This window comes from Triticum urartu, chromosome 6, assembly GCF_003073215.2.
Source record: "Triticum urartu cultivar G1812 chromosome 6, Tu2.1, whole genome shotgun sequence".
NCBI classification, from domain to species: Eukaryota; Viridiplantae; Streptophyta; class Magnoliopsida; order Poales; family Poaceae; genus Triticum; species Triticum urartu.
In genome coordinates this window covers 199,004,343-199,027,220 of record NC_053027.1, presented here as the reverse complement: position 1 = coordinate 199,027,220, position 22,878 = coordinate 199,004,343, and positions in this window count along the sequence as shown.

Genomic DNA, 22,878 nt, shown 5'->3' with positions numbered 1-22,878 from the left:
CGATCTGATCGCGGAGGCGAATATTTGAGTTACAAGTTTGGTCTTCATCTGAAACAATGTGGAATAGTTTTGCATCTCACGCCACCAGAAACACCACAGCATAATGGTGTGTCTGAACGTCGTAACCGTACTTTATTAGATATAGTGCGATCTATGATGTCTCTTACCGATTTACCACTATCGTTTTGGGGTTATGCATTAGAGACAGCTGCATTCACATTAAATAGGGCACCATCTAAATCCGTTGAGATGACACCATATGAACTATGGTTTGGCAAGAAACCTAAGTTGTCGTTTCTTAAAGTTTGGGGCTGTGATGCTTATGTGAAAAAGCTTCAACCTGATAAGCTCGAACCCAAATGGGAGAAATGCATCTTCATACCCAAAGGAAACTGTTGGTACACCTTCTATCATAGATCCGAAGGCAAGATATTCGTTGCTAAGAATGGATCCTTTCTAGAGAAGGAGTTTCTCTTGAAAGAAGTGAGTGGGAGGAAAGTAGAACTTCATGAAGTAATTGTACCTTCTCCCGAATTAGAAAGTAGTTCATCATAGAAATCAGTTCCAGCGATTCCTACACCAATTAGTGAGGAAGTTAATGATGATGATCATGAAACTTCAGATCAAGTTACTACTGAACCTCGTAGGTAAACCAGAGTATGCTCCGCACCAGAGTGGTACGGTAATACTGTTCTGGAAGTCATGTTACTAGACCATGACGAACCTACGAACTATGAGGAAGCGATGATGAGCCCAGATTCCACGAAATATCTTGAGGCCATGAAATCTGAGATGGGAGCCGTGTATGAGAACAAAGTGTGGACTTTGGTTGACTTGCCTGATGATCGGCAAGCCATAGAGAATAAATGGATCTTCAACAGGACGACTGACGCTGACAGTAATGTTACTGTCTACACTACTAGGAAAAGGGCTATAGATGAAATGGATACTAATGGCGCACCTGACATGTGGTGCGCCACTACAATATAGCAGTGGTGCACCATGTGCAGGTGCGCCATTAGTGTGGAAGACACTAATGGCGCACCAGATACATGGTGCGCCACTAGTAACAATTTTTTTTCATTTTTCCAAACATACTAATGGCGCATCATGTAGACGGTGCGCCATTACTAGTTAAAACTAGTAATGGCGCACTGTCCACAGGTGCGCCATTACTTAGTTTTTCCCCCTAGCTAATGGCGCACTGCCAGGGGGTGCGCCATTAGTAATCTTCCCCCTAGCTAGCTAATTCGCCCGATCCCTTCATCCCTCCCTCCAGTTCCCCCCTCGCTCCACACCCGCTCCGACGACCCCCGCGCCCCGCCTCGCCGTCTCGGTCCTCGCCGCCGACCCACTGTGCCGCCACACCACCCACTGCGCCGCCGCCCGGTGTCCTCCGCTTGTAAGCCCCCCTCCTCCTCCGCCCGTCCATTGCCTTCGGCCTCCTGCCCCACCCACCGCCGCCCCACCCGCTGTTACGCTGCCATCACCGTCGTCCTTGACCTCCTCTCCCCTCCTCTGAAGAAGCACTGAATTTTTGGCCCCTCTCTCTTTCACGCTCGCTCGGCCCCTGTATTAGGTTTTCCCTCACCCCACCCAAGCGCGTCGCCGGCTGTCTCCCTCCTCCAACTCCGACCCCTCCACGCCTCGCCGCCGGCGCCGCCGTCCCCCGACTCCGCCCCGTCCTCACCACCTGACGCTGGTGAGTTCCTCGTCTCACTGTCTCCTCTCTCGTGTGTACTGCTCTAGTGTGAACTGCTAGTTTGGATTGGTGGCTGTCAGTGAAACAATTTTGTATGGTGCTGGCAATGTTGTTGGTACTGTCAATGCTTAGTGTGATTTTGTTGGTACAGCCAATGATCCTACTAGTGTGAATTGGCTGCTGCTGCTAGTTCAGTTGCCTGATGTGCTTCTGTATGGTGCATGGTAGATAGTGGCTACTGTGACATCAGATTAGCAATTTTTGGACGACGACATAACTGAATTTTTGGTCTAACACCAAGATCTCCTACTCCTGATCAATTGAACGAAACCCACTATTGACTGTACCAATTGAACAAAGCTGCAGGGTACATTATGTTAAAGATTTCCTACTTTAGTGATTTTTAGGAAGAGCACTTAAAAAATTTAGTCAACATTGATTTCCTACTTTAGTCAAAAATTATTTGAATTAGTTTTAGTGCAACAGAGGCAGCTCAGAGTTTGAAAATGGCATTAAAGGAATTTGTTTTTGGGGTAAATTCTATTATGAAATAATTCCTACTGTTATTTAAAATATAAATGAAATGATTTGGAACACCAAGCAAGAGTTATGTTTCAAGTTGGTGAACCTTTTCATATAAGCTTGCAGAAGATTTAATTGATCATACAGAAAATGAAAAACGAAGGTCATACCGATCCTAGTTGGTATTATTTTTCATGGATAGAAGATATATTGTTGTACCCCGAGTGAAGGGAAGGAGTTTGCTGGGTTTTGTCTCCGACCATCATGTCATGATGATTTTGCAGGTACCCCGAGAGGCCCTTGACTTTGGCAGAATGTCGATTAACTTCCGTTCCGGCAAATTCGGGTACTCCATATGTCCTATTTTCAGCAAAGGTCATGCTGAAATTTTTCGTGAATTTTAGCATGACTTTGCTAAAAATAGGACATATGGGGTACTTGCGACAAATGCATGGACCGGGGTATCTTAATACTTAATTAAGTAGGATCAATTGCCTCTTGTGTTATACATATAGAAGTGTGATATCAACTCATAGTTATTACTAATGTCAGTTGCTCGTCATCGATAAACCCTAATATGGAAGAGGAACCACTCATCCTATGTAGTTTTGAATTATGAACGTAGGAAATGTTGTCATCGGACAACGAAAGTCTCCCGGGGGAGTGTGACTGGTGCCATGATGATCGAGGTCTGTGCGACAGGCCTCACCTGGACGATGATCGACGCTTCAGCATTAAGCTCGAGGAGACCTTCAAAGTTTAAATGGTACGCAACAACGACAATTGTTTTTTTCATAATTAAGCATGACTTCAACTATTTCAACGTGTAATTTTCATCTTTTACAATTCGAGTATAGCTTATCCCATGCCATGCAAGACCCTATGTCTTGGAGAGGATTTGAAGACCATGAAATTTCTGAAACAAAGAAAATTCACCTAAGGACTCATCACGATGTGGACTTTGAAGTAAATCTGTATAATTCTGAGAGCGTAACCCATTTTGGTTGCAAAAATTGGGAAGCATTTTGCAAGATGTATGGTTTTGATGAGGGTATGCTTATCACCATGGATCATGGTAATCCTGACGTCGACCAAGACAATATGGACATTTGGGTCCTTGTTGATACGCCTCCAGTTCTACCGCTATGTGAGTTTCTCAAACATAGTTATTAGCTAATTTATATTGTTTATTTCAAAATAGTTGACAGCTTATTTCCATTGACAGCTTATTTTTATTGTTCAAAGAATGTGCGGGAGATGGTAGACAAAACCCACTACACCGATGGCTCTGAATTAACAACTTACAAGGAGAAAAATCATCTGGTCGGATTTTGTACTGACATTGAGAATTAAATATCTACAATCAAACTCCTCAACATTATGGTCAATACGTGCCACTAGTGCATGTGTTCAACTATGGTAACTACCATGGAGATACCCTGGTAAGATTTTTACTATTACGACATCCGTGCATCTTTTGCATACTTCTAAAACTAGTACATCATTGCTAACTATGAAGTTATTACTATGTTTTTCAACAGATAATCCCAGAGAATTGTGTGCCTCATTTGATGTATCAGAAAGGTAGTGTTGATGTTTTGAACATACAGCCAGGTCATCCTACGAATCTAACTCTCCATACGAGATTTCTAAAATAAGTGGAGACATGAAAATCAAAGGATGGAAAAAAATGTATGGACAGTCGTAAGGAGGTTCTTGGAAGCAAAAGGAAGCGAAGCGCAAGAATTGGAGATAGGATGTTCTCCACTCTCCATAATGGAGAGTCAGGGTCTATATTGTTTTATGCTATTTTACCTTAAATAGGGTATTTAGGTCCTGCCTAATACTAATGATCATGTGCTAAGAACAATTAAGTAGGGTTGGTTCGATGACTATCAAGATGATGATCGTATGACTTGTTATTAATAACGAGTAGAGGTTGTATGATGATGATTAGTAGGACTTGTTAGGATTAGTATTACTTCCTACAAACTCGCTACTCGAAGTCTCGAGACTTGTAATGTTCTATCTTTGTTCGGTCTTTTGAATTCGGAGACTAATATGATGAATTGTATTCGGAGACTAATCTTCTATTGTATTCGATGAATCTGCTCTTGCTGTGTGGTGCTGTCTGTATTCTGTCCAATAATATATTTTGTAACCTGTGCAAAAATTAGAAAAGTAAAAAAAAACTAATATTCATACTAATGGAGCATCACCCCAGAGTGCGCCATTAGTATGCCAAAGCACATGGGTAAATATGGCCCCCTGGGAGGCATACTAATGGCGCATGTTGGTCTATACTAATGGTGCACGGCGTGGTGCGCCATTAGTATATAATACTAGTGGCGTGGTACTAGTGGCGCACCAGTAGTGTGCCATTAGTAGGCAACACTGGTGCGCCACTAGTAGGCCTTTTCCTAGTAGTGCTACAAAGCTCGACTTGTTGCGAAAGGTTTTTGACAAGTTCAAGGAGTTGACTACGATGAGACCTTCTCACCCGTAGCGATGCTTAAGTCCGTCCGAATCATGTTAGCAATTGCCGCATTTTATGATTATAAAATTTGGCAAATGGATGTCAAAACTGCATTCCTTAATGGATATCTTAAAGTAGAGTTGTATATGATGCAACCAGAAGGTTTTGTCGATCCTAAAGGAGCTAACAAAGTGTGCAAGCTCCAACGATCCATTTATGGACTGGTGCAAGCCTCTCGGAGTTGGAATATATGCTTTGATAGTGTGATAAAACCATATGCTTTTATACATACTTTTGGAGAAGCCTGTATTTATAAGAAAGTGAGTGGGAGCTCTATAGCATTTCTAATATTATATGTGGATGACATATTGTTGATTGGAAATAATACAGAATTTCTGGATAGCATAAAAGGATACTTGAACAAGAATTTGTCAATGAAATACCTCGGTGAAGGTGCTTACATATTGAGCATCAAGATCTATAGAGATAGATCAAGATGCTTGATAAGATTTTTCAATGAGAACATACCTTGACAAGATTTTGATGTAGTTCAAAATGGAACAGTCAAAGAAGGCATTCTTGCCTGTGTTGCAAGGTGTGAAGTTGAGTAAGACTCAGGACCCGACCACCGTAGAATATAGAAAGAGAATGAAAGACATTCCCTATGCCTCAGTCATAGATTCTATAAAGTATGCCATGCTGTATACTAGACCTATTGTGTACCTTGCCATGAGTTTGGAAAATGAGTACAATAGTGATCCAAGAGTAGATCACTTGACATCGGTCAAAATTATCCTTAGACGACTAAGGAAATATTTCTCGGTTATGGAGGTGATAAAGAGTTCATCGTAAAGAGTAGCATCAATGCAAGCTTGAACACCGATCTGGATGACTCTGAGTCTCAATCTAGATATAGTTTGAAAGTGGGAGCAATTAGCTAGAGTAGCTCCATGCAGAGCATTGTAGACATAGAAATTTGCAAAATACATATGGATCTGAATGTGGCAGACTCGTTGACTAAACTTCTTTCACAAGCAAAACATGATCACACCTTAGTACTCTTTGGGTGTTAATCACATGGCGATGTGAACTAGATTATTGACTCTAGTGCAAGTGGGACACTGAAGGAAATATGCCCTAGAGGCAATAATAAAGTTGTTATTTATATTTCCTTATATCATGATAAATGTTTATTATTCATGCTAGAATTGTATTATCCGAAAACTTGATACATGTGTGGATACATAGACAAAACATAGTGTCCCTAGTAAGCCTCTACTATACTAGCTCGTTAATCAAAGATGGTTAAGTTTCCTGACCATAGACATGTGTTGTCATTTGATGAACAGAATCACATCATTAGAGAATGATGTGATGGACAAGACCGATCCATTAGCTTAGCATTATGATCGTTAAGTTTTATTGCTATTGATTTCTTCATGATGTATACATATTCCTTTGACTATGAGATTATGCAACTCCCGAATACCAGAGGAACACCTTGTGTCCTATCAAACATCACAACATAACTGGGTGATTATAAAGATGCTCTACAGGTGTCTGTTGGGTTGGCATAGATCGAGATTAGGATTTGTCACTCCGAGTATCGGGGAGGTATCTCTGGGCTCTCTTGGTAATTCCCATCACGACAAGCCTTGCAAACAATGTGACTAATGAGTTAGTTACAGGATGATGCATTACGGAACGAGTAAAGAGACTTGCCGGTAACGAAATTGAACTAGGTATGATGATACCGACGATCGAATCTTGGGCAAGTAACATACCAATGACATTGGAAATGACGTATGTTGTTATGCGGTTTGACCGATGAAGATCTTCACAGAATATGTAGGAGCCAATATGAGCATCCAGGTTCCGCTATTGGTTATTGACCGGAGATGTGTCTCGGTCATGTCTACACAGTTCTCGAACCCGTAGGGTCCGCACGCTTAACGTTCGATGACGATTTGTATTATGAGTTATGTGATTTGATGTCCGAAGTTTGTTTGGAGTCCCGTATGAGATCACGGAGATGACGAGGAGTCTCGAAATGGTCGAGAAGTAAATATTCATATATTGGAAGGTTATATTCAAACATCGGAATGGTTCCGAGTGATTCAGATATTTTATCGGAGTACCGAGGGGTTACCGGAACCCCCCGGGGGAATAGTGGGCTTTAGTGGGCCTTAGTGGAGAGAGAGGAGGGCCGCACAAGAGGTGGCGCGTGCCCCCTTGCCCAATCCGAATTGGACAAGGGGAGGGGGCGCGCCCCCCTTTCCCATTTCCTCTCCCTCTCCTTCCTATTCCCTCCGGTGGAAGAAAGGAAAGGGGGAGGGGCGAATCCTACTTGCACTAGGAGTCCAAGTAGGACTCCCCCCCTTGGCGCGCCCCTCCTTGGCCGGCCTCCTCCTCTCCCCTCCTTTATATACGTGGGAAGGGGAACACCCCAAAGAACAACAGACAATCTCTTAGCCGTGTGCGGTGGCCCTCTCCATAGTTTAACACTGTCGGTGCAGAACGACACCTATGGGATCACAAGAATGCCTACTACGGTTGGCGGGGCGCGGGGTCGTGAGAAGGGCGGATCTAACAGATAGCACATAGTTCGTTTATCCAGGTTCTGGCCGCGAGGATGCGTAAAACCCTACTCCTGCTTTGGTGGATTGTATATCTGTGTTCTTCAGCTAGCTATAGGGCGTGAGTAGCTCCAAAAAGCTGAATCCTTCTCCTGGTCGCCTCGGGCCTCCTTTTATAGAAAAAGGGGTTGCCATAGTGGTACACAGGAGGTGGAAAGGGAACAGTGATGCGAGGTTATCCCTCGCATTACATGACAAGGCGCCTTTAATGCGTCTTGCTTAGGTGTCCTTGCTTTATCGGGGACGGGTGAGAGATCTGTCTCGTCCGTCGCCGCTCCTTCTCGTGTCGACACGCGCCCTGGCCAGCGATGCCTGAGATGCCACGCAGGTAGGCAGCAGTGGTGGGTCTTCATGAAGATCTGCATGCCGCCACGCAGGTGCCTGCCCAGCTGGTTGGGTCAGCAGCTGCATGCGAACGGCGGTGGAGGTTTAGTTGGCGTGGGCCTGATGGTGGCCCTGTAGGTGTCCTCGGTAAGGGCCTTGCCGGGGCCCCGGCAAGGGTATTGCCGAGGCGCCTGCATTCATCTCCAGCAAGGCGCTTGCCGGGGGCCTTGTGGTCTTCCTCGGCTGGGATCCCGCCAAGGGTTGTCGTCTCCTTAGTGCGTATCTGATCTTGAATGTCTTCACGAAGATCTGCATGCCGCCACGGGTATGTCTCCCGAATCCTTGCCCTTTGGGGGCAGTGGACTCAAGGGTGATTTGCTCCTCTTGTTTTGCTCTGTTGATGGATCAACGGATGGCTGAGTTAGCTGAAGCACAAAGGTACCTGGTTCCACAAGTAGCTTGAGGGCAGCGCGTTTTGAAAGGTAATCGGCGATATCATTCTCCGCTCGGGGAATGTATTCTACCTGTATACCGTCAAAACGCTCTTCCAGCTTTCTCACTTCATCGATGTAGGCCTTCGTCAACGGGCTCTGGTAATCCTTGTTGACTTGCTTGACGACAAGTTGCGAGTCGCCTCTGACGACGAGTTTCTTTATTCCGAGGTCCGCCGCGATCCTAAGACTAGCAAGCAGCCCTTCGTACTCAGCCGTATTGTTTGTTGACACCTCCCTGGGGAAGTGCATCTGGATCACGTACTTGAGGTGCTCTCCGGTGGGAGCAACAAGCAGTACGCCAGCCCCGGCGCCCTGTAAGGAGAAAGCTCCATCAAAGTGCATGATCCAGTCGCAACTTGCCTCCTTGCCGGGGAGAGCAGTCTCTTGGGTTTCTTCGTCAGGCATCGTGGTCCATTCTACAACGAACTCCGCCAGGACTCAGCTTTGAATCGTCGAGGTACTCTCAAACTTGAGGCCAAAGCTGGACAGTTCCAGTGCCCACTCTACGATCCTTCCCATTGCGTCTGGATTGTGCAATATCCATCGCAGGGGGAGGCGAGTGACGATAGTGATTTCGTGCGCCTGGAAGTAGTGACGCAGCTTCCTCGAGGCCATAAGAAGGCCGAAGAGTAGTTTGTGCACACCGGAGTACCTTGATCTAGCCCCCTGCAGAAGGGAGCTAACAAAGTAGACCGGGTGCTGCATCATCTTCTTCCTTGGCGGCACTCCAACCGGCTGCGTCGTCTCGGCATCGGTGGCATTGGGCTCCGTCGCTTCTATTACCTCATCATCAATTTCTCTCTGTGCCACTAGTGCGGCGCTGACCACCTGGTTCGTTGCCGCCAGGTACAGCAGCAACGGTTGCTGTGGCCTAGGCGCAACTAGTATTAGCGCGGAGTTGATTGCAATGCTGCTTCGGCTTCTGGCGTCCACTCCATCGGGCCCGCCTTTTTCAAAATCTTGAAAAAGGGAAGGGCACGCTCGGCGGACTTGGAAATGAACCTGCTCATGGCGGCAACACAACCAGCAAGCCGACGCACATCCTTGACTCGCTTGGGCGCTTCAATATGCTCTATAGCTTTGATCTTGTCCGGATTGGCCTCTATCCCATGCTGTGACACAAAGAACCTGAGAAGCTTGCCAGACGGGACGCCGAAGATGCACTTCTCAGGGTTCAGCTTGAGATTGATCTTGCGTAGGTTTGCAAATGTTTCTTGTAAATCTGATATGAGGGTTGCCCTGTTCTTGGTTTTGACCACTATATCATCCATATAGGCTTCCATATTTCTATGGAGCTGGGGTTCAAAACCAATCTGGACCGCCCTTGCAAACATTGAACCAGCACTCTTCAACCCGAAAGGCATCGGTATAAAGCAATACGTGCCACATGGGGTGATGAATGCCGTTTTCTCTTCATCTTCCCTTGTCATGAAGATCTGGTGGTAGCCGGAGTAGGCATCGAGGAATGACAACAGATCACACCCAGCTGTGGAGTCAACAATCTGGTCAATGCGCGGCAACGGGAAGGGGGTCTTTGGGACAAGCCTTATTAATATCTGTGTAATCAATACACAGCCTCCACTTCCCATTTGCCTTGCGCACTACCACCGGATTGGCCAACCACGTTGGATGGAGCACTCCTCTTACCAAACCCGCTGCTTCCAGTTTCCGGATCTCCTCTGTGATGAACTCTTGTCGTTCCAAAGCTTGCTTTCTGACGTTCTGCCTGACGGGCCGCGTATCAGGACCCCGATTCCAGGTCACATCGATCTAGCCGGTAACACCTCATATCACATTGCGGCCTCACGCACGGTATCCCACGGGTGTCGCCTTACCATGGCCCGGGACCATTTGCACCTTTTGGCCCGCGTATATGATAGTGTCGCTAGCATCCATATGACAGAGAACCCGGGCCGACATGGCTAGTCGTGAACCCAAAGCGGCACAGACCTATGGAGACAGGCATACATGAATCACATCGAACATGTCGGTCATCAGCGAGTGAATCCGGGCTGTAACACTGGGCTAACAGGACTCCGAGGAACCCGGGCTGTAGAAGGCTAGGCAGGACTCCGGATGTCACCGCGTGACATTTCCCCGAAGGGACAGACATAGGAACGAAGTGAAACACATGCCGGCCAGTCAAGTATCTAGAGCAGTAATGCTGGGCTAGCAGGACTCCAGTGAACGGGGCTGTAGCGGACTACTATCGCTCAGGAAGCACTAGACTACATTTCCCCATATGAGAGGCTGCCAAGGATAAACAACTAGATTGTCGGATCCCGCTCATACCGAGCATTTCAATCTTACACACAATATGCCCGATATGAGTGCATACAACATGGCATCACAACAAAACTCTACAACTCAAGTACTTTATTTAAAGGCTCCAGAGAGCCATACATAACATGTTCATACAGGTAGGGGTCACACGACCCGACACTCAAGTCATACAATCATACAAGCACATGCGGAAGCAACTAGTCTGAGTACAGACACTAGAAAGAAAGAAGGCTTCTCGAAGCCCGTCTATCTACATAGGGCCCTCCATGGCCAGGATCACCACCTGGGTGGCTAGTCACTCGTCGACATCAAGGTGTAAGTAGAACCCATCGGAGGGGGCGGTGTTGTCGTCTGAAAACAGTAATTAAGCAAACATGAGTACAAAGGTACTCAGCAAGTCTTACAACAGAACCTACTATACATGCTCATCCTCAAGAAGGTGGTGGAGTTATTGCAGCAAGCCAGCTTTGACTCTTGGCTAAGCTATCCTACGAGACTCCACTAGTAAAATAGTTTTCACACACGAGTCCACTAATCACCAACAGAATACTCCACCGGGGATCCTCCCTCGTCTTCCTACGGGAGGGCCATCCTTGGTACTCACACTTATCTTGAGTCTTTTAGTAGTATCCATTAACTTGTCTATGAACTGTATAGGCAACCAAGTAGTCCTTTACCGCGGACACGGCTATTCGAATAGTTTTATACCCTGCAGGGGTGTAGTTCATCACACATGTTTCCACCACTTAGCGTCTGCAAACGACATGTGCTCGGCAGACTTCAAGCGAAAACCGACGTGGGTGTAGACCAGGACCTGACTAACCGCACAAGCCTCTAGTCCAGGTTTATCGCCTATTCAGGTTCCATCCGCAAGGAACTCCGGCCGGGGTGTCCTCAACGGCCCCAAACGATGTGTACAGGGTCCCGAGACGCCAAACGGGCGCCCGGCATACCCGGGCACAGTGTATCTACCGCATCATAGCCCACCCCTAGGGTCAGCGCTATGCATGGCCGCCAACACATAACCTACAAACACCAGAAACTAGTTGCAACTCCTGGACAGAGGGCGAGAGGGGTCAGTAAGTCGAGCGGGGTCATATTTCAGGGCCCAATGTGTGGTAGTAGCTGAATCTTAAATCACGCATACAGATCTCAGTTCCTGATGTAGTGGTAGTAGGGTACTGCCCTTTAGACGGATACTCGGGGTTATCCTCGGAGGCAGAACCTACCACGAAAGACACACCGAACATAATCAACACATGACAATATGCAACAATATGATGCATGCTATGACATGGAAAAATGAATGTGTCTTGGCCTAATGGAAGCTAAAACAGAAAGGAATGAACCCATTTGAACCAAAGATTCAAATGATAGTTCATTTAACTTAGCCTTATTAGTGCATTATCTTATTTTGCTTAAACAGCAAGGTTATCTTGTTTTGTCATGCATGAAACCATTACAGATGGATAGATTGACTTTTTTGATCATTTTTCATATATAAATCTTTGCATTTGGAGTTATGGTTGCTTTTCTATGATTTTTAGAAGTTTTGGCTATTTTCTGGAATTTCCTATTAAAGAATAAATCCAGTAATTGAATTAATGCGTCAGCATGACATAGGTGTGACGTCAGCGGGTCAACTGGGTCGGCCAGGTCAAACCTGACTGGTGGGCCCTGTCTGTCAGTGACTCAGCTAACTAACAGGATTAAATTAACACTAACTAACTGTTAGTGGGGCCTGGGCCCACATGTCAGTGACTAAACTCATTAAAATTAGTTAGTATTAATCCTAAACTAATTAACAGGCCGGCCCCACCTGTCATAGACTCAGGGGGGAAGTCAACCTGGGCCCACACAGGGTCAAACAGGGTCAAACTCGCCGGCGTTTAGCCACCGGCGAGGCCAGACGCGGCGGAGCAGCGTGGGTTTTACACTCCGGCGACCAAAAGGACGGCGGAGACCATCTACGTGATGCGGGGAGTGAGCCGCGTCGAGTGGTGGCAGTGGGTGGAGCTGGGGTGGCCGGAAACGACGCCGGCGACGAGTTTGGCGGCGGCCGGAGCTCGGGTGAGGTCGAACTAGTCGCTAGGGGGCACGGAGAGGCGTGTGGTTTAGTGCGTTGAGCTCCTGGGGGTGCGGTAGGGCTAGTGGACCGGGTGGCGCGGCCATTGGGTGGCCGGAGCCTCTTGGGCAACGAGCTCCGCGGCGGCGCGTGCGGGTGAACTACGTGCAGTCGCTACGGGGCTCGAGAGAGGGAACGGAGAGGTTGGGGAGGTGGCTGAGCTCACGGGGGTCACGTCAAGGCAGTCGGCGAGGTCGGGGACGGCGAAGGGGATCTCCGGTGGCCGGAGTTGAAGACGAGCTCGGTGCAGCGTCTCCGGGGCGAGCGAGCGTTCGGGGATGGGTCGGGGCGAAGTAGTGGACGACGGCGGAGCTCGTGGACACGATGGCGCGGCGCGAGGACGACGGAGGGCGCGGCTACGACAACGGTGGGGCGACAGGGGCGTCGTCCATGGTTGGGAACGGCGAGGGAGAGAGGCAGGGGGAATGGCGTGTCCAGGGCTTCGATGCGCGACGTGGAGGCATCCAGGCGTCCAGGGGCGCGGGCGGCAAGCAGGTAGCGCCGTGGCGAGCTCAGGCACACCGGCGTCACCTCCCTGCCTGCCTGGCGGGGAAGAAGCAGCTGGCTGGCGTGGGCTAGCATAGTGCTGGGCCGCCAGGTGGGCCGGCTGGTGGGCTAGGTGGGCTGCGCCAGGTAAGTTCCTCTCTCTCTCTTTTTCTGTTTTTTTATTTATTCTATTATTTATGTATCTTCAGGGCTTTATTAAAAATGCCAGGGCATTTCCAAAAATCATAAAATTAATCATGGCTACTGCTTAGAATATATCCAACAGCGAACATTTTAGTTTATGATTATTTGAGCATTTAAAATATTTTATAGCATTTAAATGCCCAAATGCAAATACTATAAGAATTAATCCAATGACCTTAAGATGTCCTAGAAAAATGTGCACCATTTTTGTCAAAGGTTTTAACCCAAAACAAAAAGGGTGGGCTTTTTAGAAGGGCATTTCAGGTTCATTGAAAAAGTTTTTAGTAAACCCTAGTTGTTCCAGGGGGGTGCTGGGGGTTCTATCATCCCCATTTCAGTTTTCCGGGAATTTAAGCATGATGCACATGTTCAACCAATCCTAATGCATGACTAACACAGGGATGTGACATTGCGCATAAGGACAGACAGCAAGGTGGTGCTCAATCACCTTCCTGGGAACGCCGGGGATGTCGGATGCTTGCCAGGAAAACACATCGACATTCGCCCGCAGGAAGGTGACGAGCGTGTCTTCCTATTTGTCGTCAAGGGTGGAGATTATGGTAAAAGCTCCTCCCGTGCCGTCCTCCTTGACAGAAACCTTCTTGGTTCCCGGCGGTGTGGCCCTGGACTTCTTGTTTCTGTCGGCGGAGCTCTCTGGCACGTCCTTGACGGGAGCGCTACACTCCGAAGAGGTGCGCTTGCCGGAGTAGGTGCCTGAGGTCTCACCGGTCTTCTTCTTTTTCCTTCCCGGGGCTCCAACGGCAGGAGCAAGCACCTTAGCAGTGGCGGCTGCTGCAACTGCTTGTTGGTAGAGTTGGTCAGCGCAAATTAGCGCATCCTTCTTGTCTGATGGGACGGTGATGATCGTCACAGGCCCCGGCATCTTCAGGGTGTTGTAGGCGTAATGTGACGCCGCCATGAACTTGGCCAGTGCTGGGCGGCTAAGGATCCCATTGTAAGGCAAGGGGATCTTGGCAACGTCGAACACAATCCTTTCTGTCCTGTAGTTCAGATCATTCCCAAAAGTCACGAGCAACGTGATCTTTACCTTTGGTTGACTTCTTCCTAGGTTGACCCCCTGAAACGTGCCCGTCTCTTCGAGGTCTTCATCAGGAATCTGCAATTTCTCGATCACGGCAGGCGAGATTAAGTTCAGACCGGCCCCGCCATCGACTAGCATCTTTGTCACCTTGAGGTTGCGTATTGTTGGTGAAACCAACAATGGCAAGCACCCGTCTGCAATAGTGCGATCAGGGTGATCCTCAGCGTCAAAAATGATAGGTGTGCTAGACCACTTCGGTGGCCTTTGGGCATCAAACGACGGTTCCACCGCTGTAACCTCACGCGCCCACTGTTTAAGCTGGCGGTGGGAGGTATGCAGCGAGGCGCCGCCATCGACGCACATGGCCTCTGTAGCTTTCTGAAATTCTTGGTCACCAGACTCATCGTCCTCTTCGTGATCATTGTCTTCTGGCTTTTTGTCACGGCCCCGGGCGGGCCTCTCCTGCTGTTTATCTTTGCCGTGATGGCCCGCCTGGCCGTCACGCCTCTTGCCGGACCCCTCAGCACCGTCCTGGCCTTTCTCCTTGTCCCGCCTCTCATATTCAGCCCTCTGCTTCTCAGCAAGGAGCTCAACCTGTCGGCAGTTCTGGAGATCATGGCCTTTGGTGCGATGGATCTTGCAGTATTGCTTGTCGGAGTTCCCTGGCTTCTCGGCAGCCGCCAAGGCCCGGCAGGCGACACATCCGGCAATTTCCTTGTCAGGGTCATCTGCCTTGGTTTTCTTGGCGGAGCCGGAGTCGCCAGATGCCTCGACGGCAAGCACAGCTTTACCTTTGCGCTTCCTGTTGCGGCGCCGGCCTTTCTTCACCGGAGCGGCAGTATCCTCATCTGAGGAGTCGGTTTCCACACCGGCATCTTCGCCGGGGTACTTCCTTCCCTCTTCAGCTCGGGCACATTTGTCAGCAAGAACATAGAGTTCTGCCACATCTTTTACCTTGTTCATTGCTAGTTCTTTGCGCATCTTGCGGTTACGCACGTTCTGATGGAACGCGCTGATGATGGCGGCAGGGTGAACATCAGGGATATTGTACTGTACCCGGCTGAACCTCTGTATATACTTGCGCAGACTCTCGCCTCCCATCTGGGGAATGACATGCAGGTCGCTTGCTTGGCCGTGGGCTTGGTGACCCCCAGTAAAGGCGCCCACAAACTCATGGCACAAATCTGACCAGGAGGAAATAGAGTCTACTGGCAAGTGCATCAACCACGACATGGCGTTAGGTTTAAGAGCCTATGGAAAGTAATTCGCAAGCACCTTATCGTCGCGGGCTCCGGCAACTTGCATCGCGATGGTGTAGATGCTGAGGAACTCAGACGGGTGAGTCTTGCCGCTGTACTTTTCGCCAACGTCAGGTTTGAAGGTGCGGTGAGTGGGCCACTGGAACTGCCGCAGCTCACGGGTAAAAGCCGGACAGCCTATGTCATAAGGTAGGCCTCCAGGGCTCTCCGGGGCTGGGTGGTTCACAGCAGGCCCTGCTCGCCTGTCTGACTGGTGGCGTGCTCCGCGCCGGCGCTCGATAGTGGTTCGAGCATCTTCATGGGCTCGTTCCCGAAGAACTTGGTGCTGGTCACAGTGGGTCCGCGGGTCAGACGATGCTATGGAGATGGCGTCGCCCATGACATCGCGACGAGCCGGCGTCCGCGGTACTGGATGGGGAAGAGGTGAATGCACCGTAGTCGCGGCGCCGCCGGCTTTTCCGCCACTGGTCCGCGGGACTCCATCGGAGCGTCGACCCGGGGGCCCCACCGGACTTGGTTCGTCTTTGTTGGCCACCGCAACAAGGCTTCGGATAGTGGCTCTCCATTCGTTGAGTTTCCTCATGGTGGGAGGAAAGTCGAGGAGCAACTGCGCGCGCGCCAGGGCCTCTGCTGGCGTCGGTGGCAGCGAAACCTGCACGGATCGCGAGACGCTTCGACTTCTGACCATGTCAGAAGGAGCTCTATCACGACCCCACGGTCGCATGCCGTTTTCACTAGCGCCTCGGCAAGTGGGCAGGTCTTCTACGTCCCGGGAGTGGCGCTCGGGGCTCTTCCCGCGGCGATGCCCGGGATCTTCGGCGTGATTACGCCGTTCGTCGCGCGCTGCCTGGGAGGAGCGCGCTGTTGATGCCGGCGTGGGAGTCTTGGAGGCCCTCGTGTCGCCTTCGGGCGGGGCGGCGATGACCTTGGAAGGCCCCACTCCACCCGCAAAGGACTTGGCTCCACCTTTGGATTTGGCGACGTGTGGCCCGTTACCAGGCGCACAAACATCGCCGCCTCCCAAACTCTGGCTGCTGGATGGTGTTGGTGTTCACGAGCAGCCCCCGGGTCCTCTCTGTGAATGGTCCGCTGCTCGCCCGCGTCGGGACGGGCTGTCCGGCTTCCGACTGGCCAACCGCCACCGTCATCTTCTTCTTGGGTGCTAAGATGATGAAGAAGCGCCGAACTAACTGCTAAAGCCGATTCTCACAACTGCGTCCCCTACCTGGCGCGCCAGAGATGTCGGTGCAGAACGACACCTATGGGATCACAAGAATCCCTACTACGGTTGGCAGGGCACGGGGTCATGACAAGAGCGGATCTAACAGATAGCACACAGTTCGTTTATCCAGGTTCGGGCCGCGAGGATGCGTAAAACCCTACTCCTGCTTTGGTGGATTGTATATCTGTGTTCTTCAGCTAGCTATAGGGCGTGAGTAGCTCCAAAAAGCCGAATCCTTCTCCTGGTCGCCTCGGGCCTCCTTTTATAGAAAAAGGGGTTGCCACAGTGGCACACAGGAGGTGGAAAGGGAACATTGATGCGAGGTTATCCCTCGCATTACATGACAAGGCGCCTTTCATGCGTCTTGCTTATATGTCCTTGCTTTATCGGGGACGGGGGAGAGATCTGTCTTGTCCGTCGCCGCTCCTTCTCGTGTCAACACGCGCCCTAGCCAGCGATGCCTGAGATGCCATGCAGGTAGGCAGGCAGCTGAGGTGGCGCAGTGGTGGGTCTTCACGAAGATCTGCATGCCGCCACGCAGGTGCCGGCCCAGCTGGTTGGGTCGGCAGCTGCATGAGAACGGCGTTGGAGGTTTAGTCGGCGTGGGCCTGATGGTGGCCCTGCAGGTGTCGTCGGTAAGGGCCTTGCCGGGGGCCCGGCAAGGGTCTTGCCGAGGCGCCTGCTGTCATCCCCGGCAAGGCGCTTGCCAGGGGCCTTGTGGTCTTCCTCGGCTGGGATCCCGCCAAGGGTTGTCGTCTCCTTAGTGCGTATCTGATCTTGAATGTCTTCCCGAAGATCTGCATGCCGCCACGGGTATGTCTCCCGAATCCTTTCCCTTTGGGGGTAGTGGACTCAAGGGTGATTTGCTCCGTAGGCGCGGGATGAGTCGCCACGGCAAGGGTCTTGTCGGGGCTGCTAGAACTGTCTCCCGGCAAGGATCTTGCCGGGGGAGTCCGCTTCGTCCCCTTTGCTCTTCGTGGTCTTGGCCTTGGCGTCGTAGTTCTAGTTCTCCTGAGCTTCGGTCTTACCCTAGCTCACCTCCCTTGCCTTGCTTGGTGTGGTGGTGCCCGTGGCTCAGACTGCCCGTGCACAGTTATAGGGGTACAAAAAGTGTACCCCTCTTTTTGTACACCGACAAACACCTCGGTCACATCGTCGTAGTGCTTAGGTGAAGCCCTACGCCGGTTACTTCATCATCACCGTCGCCGCGGCGTCGTGCTGTTGGAACCCTCTCTCAACCCTCTACTGGATCAAGAGCTCGAGGAACGTCATCTAGCTAAACGTGTGCTGAACACGGAGGTGCCATACGTTCGGTACTTGGATCGGTTGGATCATGAAGACGTTCGACTACATCAACCGCGTTACTCTAATGCTTTCGCTTTCGGTCTACAAGGGTACGTGCACACACTCTCCCCTTCTCATTGCTATGCATCTCCTAGTCATATCTTGCGTGATCGTAGGAAATTTTTTGAATTGCTATGTTCCCCAACAATGCCTTGTTCCTTGTCTATGCTCACTTCCACTTGTTGTGAGTTTCTATTGATTTTGGGGGAGTGATGATCCTATTTGGTGCAAGTTGTATCCAAATACAAAACTAAATAATGCACAAATCATGGGGAGCTTCTCTAGTTTCTTTAAAATAATCCTTCTCCCATATCATAATATATTTTAGTCATGTGGCTCGTAGGATCATTTGATTGCTTGTGTCAATTGGTATCATTTGTTTGCTTTCTTCACTCCTTTGTATGTCTTTGTGCCATATCATCCGCTTGTAATCTTTGTATCCTCAATATAGTTTGTCTTCCTCCAACTAGTTACCATTGGATATGTGTATGGCATTCCACTCATATTTTGAGAAATACACACTTTTTGGAGGAACCAATATTATATTGGCCTTCTAAGGTTTTCGCCCATTTTTGGCAATCGATGCCAATGGGGGAGAAGTTTCAAGAGAGTTTTGAGAGTTTTGTTGAATATTTTGGATTTGTTCTAAAGAATTTGTATCTCATGCCCATACATTATTGGTTGTTTCTTTGCATTGTTGTGCCTAATTCCTTATATAAACTCTCTTGAAATTGATTGTCATCAATTACCAAAATGGGGGAGATTGAACGAGCATGGTGTCCCCATGTGTGGTTTTGGTAACTGATGACATTCTCTATGGACTAATGGTTTCCTTGGGTTATATTCGTAGGATTTTATCCATATGAATATCTTGAAGTCCATTTGTTGGTTTCAATGAGTTTATGTGTTGACCAAGGTGCTATTCAAGGAATTATCCAAAATTGGTCATAGAGAAGACATGATACAAGGTTGATCAAGACTAAGTCAAAGACTGAATCAAGTTTATCAACACACAAAGCGTACAAGATGTACCAAGAGGGATCAAGTGATCCCATGGTATGGTAAACATTGTCCATTACGGTTTGTGTGCTAACCCATGGTCTACATGATAGTTCTATGCGGGGTTAGTTATGTTTCCATGGGTTTGCATCAAGAGGAAGCTCTCATACCCCCACTATCCCAAAATAAGTGTTTCAACCTTAGTACAACTTTGTACTAAAGTTAGTACAAAGTTAAGACACTTATTTTGGGACGGAGGGAGTACAACCCATCGAGGATGACATAAAGTGATGATCATCGTCAAGTTTGCATGTGCAATTTCGTGTGGAGCATCACGAAGAGATCACATGCTTGAATCTTGCCATACATTGTGGTGACAATGGACTTGTGAAGATGTGTCGAAGAGTGGCTCACCCATAGTGGAGTATGGAGGAGCGGTCAACTTGTCTTATCGAGCCAACACAATCAAGAAAGTCGGTCCAACTTGAGGATGTCAAGATTGTCATCATCTAGCTCAAGTGGACTATGTACAAGGCAAATGTTTTCCCTTGATAGGTTTTTCTGTTTTACCAGTCTCATGGTGATAGTTGGGAGACCAGGTTATAGGATCGATTGTCGTACTATCAAGGGGGCTCTCAAGTGAGTAGCTTGATCATATCGTTCATAGAGAGATCAAACCATTGCATCATTGCATCATCTTTCTTGGTTCTTGTTTGTTATTTCTCTTTGTGAGTTTCAGAGATTATGTTCTTCTTCAGGACAAGCTCGATTTTATCGAAACAAAGTTCATATGCATATTCTATGATGTTTTTGATGTTGGGGTTTATGCCGGTTCTTCTCTGATGGAGATTTCACACCTATGTATCATAGGCATACTCTTTCTACCACTTCTATCCAGCAAGCTTGAGTTTGCTGATTTCGGAGTCCGTTTCAGGAGTTATAGCAGTTTCAGTTTTGGAGCTTCCTTCTGTTTTGCTTGGATAGCTTTTCAGTTCTAACAAATAGTACTGCTCCCCCGAGCGGGTGTGCGGTACTTCTGCTTCCTTCTACTGCAACCACTTCTGCTTACTTTTATGCTTTTGTTGCCCAAACTACTCGAGCGGTAGTAGAGCGGTAGTACTGCTCCCCTGAGCAGTCTGGCAGAACTATTGCTCTTGTTTTTCGGTCTCGTTGGGCTGGTTTGACCGTGCTAATATAAGCGGTAGTACCGCTTGAGCATGACTTGTGGGGGCATAACGGTTGGATTCACGCGGGGGGGGGGGGGGGGGGGCTATTTAAGGGGGCCCTCTTCCCCAATGGTTAATATCCTTCAAGCTCGTGTTCTTCCCCCATTGTTGACCTTCTTCGAGCTTGCTATCTCTCAATCCCTCCAATGATTGTTGCTAGTTCTTGATGGAAAAGAGAGAGGAGATCTAGATCTACATTTCCACCAATCACATTATCCTCTAAGTGAGAGGAACCCCCTGGATTTAGATCTTAGAGTTCTTATTGTTCTCCTTGTTCTTCCTCTCATATTCCTCCATAGCTTTTGTTGTTGTGATGGGATTTGGGAGTGAGGGACTTGACCACTTGGCGTGTTCTTGCCATTTCATTATTTGTATCGGTTTGAGTTCTCCATGATGATACGTGGACGAGAGAGTTGAAAAGCTTATTACTCTTGGGTGTTTATGCACCCTAGAGCTTGTGTCTCTTGGGTGTTTGGGTGCCCTAGACGGTTGGTGGTATCGCAGAGCTCAATCATTGTGATGGAAAGCTTCGGGACAAGTGTCGGTGTCTCCAATTAAGTTGTGGAGATTGCCCCGAGCAATTTGTACGGGTTCCGGTGACCGCCCCCAAGGGTTGCCAAAGTGTGCGGGTTCGGTGACTGCCCCAAGGGTTTCCATTTGTATGGGTTCGGTGACCGCCCTCAAGGGTCCCTTAGTGAAATCACGACATCTTGCACTGTGTGAGGGAGTGATACGTCTCCAACGTATCAATAATTTTTGATTGTTACATGCTATTATATTATCTGTTTGGGATGTTTAATGGGCTTTAATCTACCTTTTTATATTATTTTTGGGACTAACCTACTAACCAAAGGCCCAGTGCAAATTGCTGTTTCTGCCTATTTCAGTGTTCCGCAGAAAAGGAATATCAAACGGAATCCAAACGGAATGAAACCTTCGGGAGAGCTATTTTTGAAACAAACGTGATCCAGGAGACTTGGAGTGGCCATCAAGAAAGAAGCGAGGAGGCCACGAGGCAGGGAGGCGCACCCCCACCCTCATGGGCCCCTCATAGCTCCACCGACATACTTCTTCCTCCTATATAGACCCATATACCCCGAAAACATCCAGGAGCACCACGAAACCCAATTTCCACTGCCGCAACCTTCTGTACCCGTGAGATCCCATCTTGGGGCCTTTTCCAGCGCTCCGCCAGAGGGGGAATCGATCATGGAGGGCTTCTACATCAACACCATAGCCTCTCCAATGATGTGTGAGTAGTTTACCACGGACCTTCGGGTCCATAGTTATTAGCTAGATGACTTCTTCTCTCTCTTTGGATCTCAATACAAAGTTCTCCTCGATTATCTTGGAGATCTATTCGATGTAATTCTTTTTGCGGTGTGTTTGTCGAGATCTGATGAATTGTGGGTTTATGATCAAGATTATCTATGAAAAATATTTGATTCTTCTCTGAAATATTTTATGCATGATTTAAATATCTTTGCAAGTCTCTTCGAATTATCAGTTTGGTTTGGCCAACTAGATTGATCATTCTTGCAATGGGAGAAGTGCTTAGCTTTGGGTTCAATCTTGCGGTGTCCTTTGCAAGTGCCAGCAGGGGCAGCAAGGCACGTATTGTTGTTTCCATCAAGGATAAAAATATGGTTTTTATATCATATTGCTTGAGTTTATCCCTCTATATCATGCCATCTTGCCTAATGCGTTACTCTATTCTTATGAACTTAATACTCTAGATGCATGCTGGATAGAGGTCGATGTGTGGAGTAATAGTAGTAGATGCAGAATCGTTTTGGTCTACTTGTCACGGACGTGATGCCTATATACATGATCATCCCTATATATTCTCATAACTATTCACTTTTGTATCAATTGCTCGACAGTAATTTGTTCACCCACCATAGAAATTGCTATCTTGAGAGAAGCCACTAGTGAAACCTATGGCCTCGGGGTCTATCTTCCGTCATATTATTTTCCTATCAATTTGCTATTTCTATTTTTCAATCTTTATTTTCCAATCTATACAACAAAAATACCAAAAATAGTTATCTTATTATCTCTATCAGATCTCACTCTCGTAAGTGAGCGTGAAGGGATTGACAACCCCTTTATCGCGTTGGTTGCGAGGTTCTTGTTTGTTTGTGCAGGTACTAGGTGACTTGTGTGCTATCTCCTACTGGATTGATACCTTGGTTCTCAAAACTGAAGGAAATACTTACGCTACTGTGCTGCATCACCCTTTCCTCTTCAAGGAAAAACCAACACAAGCTCAAGAGGTGGCAAGAAGGATTTCTGGCGCCGTTGCCAGGGAGGTTGCATCAAGTCAAGACATACCAAGTACCCATCACAAACTCTTATCCCACGCATTACATTATTTGCCATTTTCCTCTTGTTTTCCTCTCCCCCACTTCACCCTTGCCGTTTTATTCGCCCTCTTCTCCGCTCGCCTCTTTTTCGTTTGCCACTTTTTTCTTACCTCTTGCTTGCTTGTATGTTGGATTGTTTGTCACGATAGCTCAGTATAATACTAAATT